The sequence below is a fragment of the Limanda limanda genome, chromosome 22 (genome assembly GCF_963576545.1).
Source record: "Limanda limanda chromosome 22, fLimLim1.1, whole genome shotgun sequence".
In the NCBI taxonomy this organism is placed as follows: Eukaryota; Metazoa; Chordata; class Actinopteri; order Pleuronectiformes; family Pleuronectidae; genus Limanda; species Limanda limanda.
In genome coordinates this window covers 578168-585235 of record NC_083657.1, presented here as the reverse complement: position 1 = coordinate 585235, position 7068 = coordinate 578168, and the positions used below count along the sequence as shown (strand labels likewise).

The 7068-nt window shown below is 39.6% G+C and overlaps 1 long non-coding RNA gene across 1 annotated transcript; it reads left to right on the top strand.

Annotated features, from left to right (window-relative positions):
- Positions 1 to 3680: 3680 nt before the first annotated feature.
- Positions 3681 to 6848, top strand: LOC132995935 (uncharacterized). The gene is made up of 2 exons (XR_009677058.1): positions 3681 to 3808; positions 4467 to 6848. It is a non-coding gene; the product is annotated as an uncharacterized LOC132995935 (long non-coding RNA).
- The last annotated feature ends 220 nt before the right edge of the window (positions 6849 to 7068 follow it).

The following is a 7068-nucleotide window of genomic DNA, read 5'->3' as shown; positions in this document are numbered from 1 at the left end:
CTCAGGGTTTATTATAGGCCCGGACCCCCCCCACCCCCCCACCCCCCTGGGATGCTGCCTCCTCATTGGTCAGTTGGACACACCTTCATAATGAAGCAGACGGGATGAGAGATGGTGGTCACGCCCCCTCCTCTTCCCATCATCATCATCTTCCTCAGCGTCCTCTGGTCTAACTCCTCCCCCTCCACCTCTGTTGACCACTCCCCTCCTGTTGTGCGTCGCATGAACAACAATCATCACTGATCATAAACTATTATTGATTGATCTTCTCTCAGCTGCACAACAAGAAACGACAACATGACTCAGGCTTTTCTCCCCGGAGCGTCATGAGTCACGTGACCAACTTCTTCTTCTGGTGTTTACTGTCTGTAGCTAAACATTAAACTGAAGCTCCGCCTTGTGTGTTTACATTTGAGACACACACACACACACAGTCACACACCATCAATAATAATGATAACAATAATAGTAATGTGTCATCTGTACATGCATAATCTAATAAAACCTAAATTAATATTTATATTTATATTCTACATGAACATGATAAAAACGTTTCAGCTGCAAACACAGAAACATAAACAGAATCATCTTGTGATTATATAACAGGAGGCGTGTGTTGTTGTTATTGGAGTTGAGCTCAGTTCAGTGACACATGTGCACCCTGTTAGATGTGTGTGTGTGTGTCTGTCTGTCTGTGTGTGTGTTTTTGTGTGTGTGTCTGTCTGTGTGTGTGTGTGTTTTTGTGTGTGTGTGTGTCTGTGTGTGTGTTTGTGCCCAGTAGTTTTATTTGATTCACTCATTTATGGTTCCACATTTGTTTCTGGTGTGTTACGTATAAACTCACAATCACGAGGAACATCACCTGGACAAAACGTCTTGTGATCGACACACACACACACACACACACACACACACACACACACACACACTAACACGCACACAAACACACACACATACAAACGTACAGTTAAAGAAGTGTGTGAAGGGGAGGTCAGTCCATCTAGTTTGTGTATCGATCATTGAAAATCATTGCAAATCATTATCCTCCAATATAAGTAAAGGTCAACAGCTTAATGTACGATCATCATCATCATCATCATCATCATCATCATCATCATCATCATCATCATCATCATCATCATCATCATCATCATCATCATCATCATCATCATCATCATCATCATCATCATCATCATCATCATCATCATCATCATCATCATCATCATCATCATCATCATCATCATCAGTTATCAAGCAGCACTTCAATGCTACGCTACGTAGCTCGTAGAGACTCGACTGAGGTCACATGAACGAGCTTTCACTGAGAAGTTACACAACATGTTTGGATTTTACAGCTACACAAAATAAAACCTTCGTCTTTCCATATTTAGTCTATAATCCTGTGGAAAATCCTTCTTACAGACTGAGAACAGTAAAACCCGTCGGGTGGAAACAACCTGTAAACATTGCACAAGTGAACATCCTGAGGTCTTTGCTCTGGTTTGCTCATGGAGGTCGTTAAAGGTCAAAGTCTAACAGCCGCCACAACACGGCGCGGCGGCACCACAACATCCTGGCGTCTCCGGACCTTGAGTCCTCGTGTGGACACGTCGAGCAGCAGCCGCCCCCCCGACTCTGTTTGGGTTCTGGCTTCATCGGGACGGTTGTTATCTCCGACTGATAACGAGTCGCTGACCCCATGACCTCCCGCGGCTGCAGGGAACATGCCGGTGGCTCGGCCAATCAGAGGGCAGCGTTGGTCTGGGGCACACTCCCGCCCAGTGACCAGCGACCAGCTGCATGTTTACACAGACAATACAAATATCAGCAAAAACATGCGCTGCAGAGAGGAGGACAGGAGTCTTACTTATATAATATTATATTATATTATATTATATTATATTATATTATATTATATTATATTATATTATATTATATTATATTATATTATATTATATTATATTATATTATATTATATTATATTATATTATATTATATTATATTATTTATATTATATTATTTACATTATATTATATTATATTATATTATATTATATTATATTATATTATATTATTTATATTTATATTTATATTTATATTTATATTTATATTATATTATATTATATTATTTATATTATATTATATTTTTTATATTATATTATATTATATTATATTATATTATATTATATTATATTATATTATATTATATTATATTATATTATTTATATTTATATTATATTATTTATATTATATTATATTATATTTTTTATATTATATTATATTATATTATTTATATTATATTATATTATATTATTTATATTATATTATATTATATTATTTATATTATATTATATTATATTATATTATATTATATTATATTATATTATATTACATTATATTATTTATATTTATATTTATATTTATATTTATATTATATTATATTATATTATATTATATTATATTATATTATATTTATATTTATATTTATATTTATATTTATATTTATATTTATATTATATTATATTATTTATATTATATTATATTTGTTATATTATATTATATTATATTATATTATACAGATGCAGATGTTGGGTGTCGTTTTGTTGTGGTTTTTTATTTTCGCTGTCGTGGTTTTGTAGCACAGATACTGAACCAGTCCGCTCTTCTTAGTTTGGTTCATGTCCCATCTGCTAACATGGAGGAGGTAGGGTTCATGAGTTCCACGAATATTTCATATTAAAAAGATCAATTATGGATATGTGATATTGGATTGTTCAGAATATGTGTTGTTGTTTAAACGCTGATAAACTCATGTGAATATGTAAAGATCGATGTGTGAAGATCCCTTTAGTCCACTTGGAGCACAGAGACAGATCCTGGACGTCAGCTGACTCCTGGACTCTCAGGGACACATGGACATGGACACACATTCCTCGTGTCACATGTCTCCGTCCCTCGGTCCTTCACACGCTTCCTTTCAGTCCAGGTCTCGTCTCTTTCTGCAGGAACGTGAACTTCAGCTGGTTGTTGTTGTTTCATTTCTTCTTCTCTCCTCCTGGAGGCCGTCAAACACAACACCTGATCTCCGTAGTGTAGTTAAAGTTGTGTCACTGACTGTGTCCTGACAGTCGGTGTTTGAATGTTTGTTATTTATAATAATAAAGATAAGATGAACCTTTATTGATCCGCTGTGGAGGAAGTTCCCTATAAGGACACAGCAGCATAAGGAAGTTTACTAAGAATAAAAACAAGATAAGATAAGATAATCCTTTATTAGTGCCACTAGCCGGACATTTGCAATATTACAGCAACAAGAGTCAAACATAGGATACAGTAAGTGACATGTATTCCTTTACTGTAAGGATATAAATACTTATTCATATAAATAATATAAATATTATGTACAGTAGGTAGAAGTAATACTATAGATACAAAGCATATCCGGATCTAAACCAGGTGCTTCACGAGTTACAAATGAAAACAATAAGATTTACCAGCTGCTTGGTCACAGATACATGATATTTAATATCTTCATGAGACTTTTCTCTTCTGTTGTTCTCACATAGGAGCCTAGGAGCCTAGGAGCCGAGGAGCCGAGGAGCCTAGGAGCCGAGGAGCCTAGGAGCCGAGGAGCCGAGGAGCCGAGGAGCCGAGGAGCCTAGGAGCCGAGGAGCCGAGGAGCCGAGGAGCCGAGGAGCCGAGGAGCCGAGGAGCCTAGGAGCCGAGGTCACATGGTGTCAGATCTCCTCAGCGTTCCCACCGGAGCTCGTCCCTGAAACACGAGGATGCGTCAGGACTTGTGGAATCAGGTCAGTCGTGAACATTCTGTGACAAACGATGAATAATCAGGTTTGTTGTGGGAATGTTTACTGTCACTGAGGGCAGAACGGACGCCCGGGTTTCAGACCGGAAAATGTGTCAAGGCCGAAGGGGGGGGGGTGGGGGGGGGGGGTTCACTCAGCTTCTCTCTGTTGCATCAAAACGCTGAAATGTTTGCTCAAGCTCAGAGGGACACGGTGTCCGTCTGTGAGGACGAGGACCAACCTGCAGAGTCACGGTGATTCTCATGTCGTGACCCTGAACCTGAACCTGAAGGTCGTCGCTGCTCAGACTTGTTTTCATTTGCTTCTGAATGACAGAAGCGTTAGTGGCATAGAATTAATTCAAAATGTTAAATCACATGACTGTAACTTTACCTTTAATATAATAATAAAGATTGTTTGATTGAATCATAGGTGCTCAGGACGGTTAAAGTGACTGACTGTAAATATGTTAATTGGTTTATAAGTGATGACTTCTGAGAAAATACTTTAGGAATTTAAAAGCAGCTCGTGAATTATATTTTGTCTTCCGTGATATTTTGGCAGAATTCATCATAACTTAATAATGTGAACATGAGGCTTGATTGTGACTTAATTCTGTGATCGTCTGATGATCTTGCTGAAGTGTTTTGTTTCTGGTTTGAAGGAAGAGAAGCAGAGAGATTGACGTGTTATCAGCTGCTGAGCCGTGAACTCTGTGGAAACTGCAGTTTCATCTCTGAGCTGCAGGATTGTGTCAAAGTTCCTGATCCTCATGAGGTCACGTCCGGGGTCACAACACGGATCCACTGCGGCTGGTTCTGGAGTTTCAGAGTCTTCAGAGTCTTGTGTTGTGATTCAGGTGAACCACGACTCTTCTCTCAGAGCCGCGGTCACATGGTCCCTCATGTGATGGATAATCTCATTCTCATGGTGAGAGAGGATCACAGGACTGGAGCTGCTGGATCTGCAAAGTGCTGACGTGTCCTCGGTCATGTGAGCCGCTCAGGAACGTCATGATCTGATCTGAGGTCAACGATGGCGTTCAGCAAAGGGGCGGGTCTTAACCTCAGAAGCAGGGATCTGGGATTTGACTTTGTAGACAGGCCTGCAAAGTTCAGTGGTTTGATTCCCAAGGTCCTCATGATGTTCACGAATGAGGTGAAGTTTGATCGGTGACGAGTGATCGATACAAACCAGAACTCTCCGGGTCCGACAGCCTGGTTTCCTCCCTGAAGTGAACCAGAAGCACAGGATGTCTCAGAGGGTTACACGCTAACCCCGGTGCCCTGAGTGCTGCTCCGGCTCCTCTCAGGACACATTCCTCTGGACCAACGTTACAAAACGTTGTAAAACAAGCGACCTTCCACTCACACCTGCTCTCCAGGAACTCTGGAAAGTGTTTTACACAACCTGAAGACGTCTTATCACCGTGGAGATAACGCTGGGAAAACAAGCTGATTCCCAAGGTCACATGTTCACCTCCGCAAAGTGTTGTTTGCACACAAAGTTTGTGTAGTTTTTAATAAAAGTTTGTTTATCAGCGTTTATCTGCAACAAACACTAATACATTCACCAAACTTCATCAATCAACAGATGAATTATTGTGGAAGCTCCTGCTCAGTCCAGACTTTAAACGATTCCTTTAAATACAAAGAATCTGGATTTGTGAAAGGAAAATATATGAATGAAGACAAACGGGATTCAAGAGGACAACGAGTTTAAAGCTTCCACAAACATTCCTGGGTTTTATTACAAATATTAATATCAGTAAACGTTCTCACTCATCACAATATATGCAAAACCCTGATTATTAAGATTTTGCAAAGTCTGGTTATTCTCTGAATGTTCTCGTGTCAGTAACACGTCACGTGGTCCAGAGCGTATGAAGATAATCACAAGTCTCCACGAAGGTTTGTTCTCTGAGCTGCTCACCTCCTCCTCATATCCTCATATCCTCATCTCCTCAATCCTCATCTCCTCATCTCCTCATCTCCTCATCTCCTCATCTCCTCATCTCCTCAATCCTCAAAGACCAAAACAGGAGAAGCTCTGAAGAGAAAGATCATTTCACAACATACTTTGATCATATATTTGATCTATATAAGCTTTAGTTACAGTCCTAAAAGTTAACATTTAGAGATAATATCCCAATTAGCTTTCAAACCAAATTCCTTCCATGTGTTGTTGAGTTATTTTGTACAAACAAACCAAAAAGGTGGAAAATGACTTTTTGAAATCACGTCTCAAACTGTCGAAGTGAAACTTTTCTCACAATGTTCAGAGAACTCCAGCTTCTTGCTTCTTTGGTGCAGAGAACCACTTCTTTAATAAACTATAATCTCATAAACCACTAAATAGTCTGCAGGAGGAAACAGTTACCACACTCACACACACACACACACACACACACACACACACACACATTCACACACACTCACTCACACTATGCACGTGTATCTAATGTGCTGCAGCATGGATTTCTGTAAATAGTTCTAATCTAATTTCTGGCTTCACAGGACCGGACACGTAGATCTGAGTTTCACGTACGTTTGCTGCTGAACTCGACTTTGAAGGATTGAAGAACCTTCAGAAGTTAAACATCTGGACACGTTCCTCTCTCACCATCTCCATCTCCTCCTGCCCTAACCCTGCTCACTGCTGAGGAAATGTGTTTCCTCCTCAGCTGAAGCAAAGAGAAGCGTGTCTCCAGCTGGGTTCACATGAATCCTCCTGGTCTCCATGTGAGGGACGAGGTCACGGGGTCGTCTCTCAGGAGGAGATGGAGGACGTCTCTTCTACGTCCAAGCTCTTCTGACCAGATGCCAAACTCATTTAGTTTCACTTTATGTTAATATCTGGTTTGTCACCTGCTGGTTTTTCAAAGTTAGAGACTGAATCTTGAAAACTCCTGATCTGGCTTCACGTGACTTCATGCTTCATTCGTCTTAAGGAGCAACAGTGACCTCTAGAGGCCGCCACCGTTAATCACAGCTACACTCTGTTTGTGCTGAAGCTGAAAGAATAAATGAAATCTTCATTTCTTTAATTGTTTGTCTGTCACTCTATTTTTATTCATAGTTTCCTTTGGTATGAATCATAAAATGCATTTGATGTTCGATCTGATGATTTCGCTTCATCGGCTTCGTTCCAGTTTCAGAAAGGAAGTGATTTCATTACTTATTAAAACCAGAAGAATCTGAATCTGTGATTTACATGAGACGAGGTTTGAATGTTCTGAGCTGATCTTCATCAGCTGGATTCAGGTT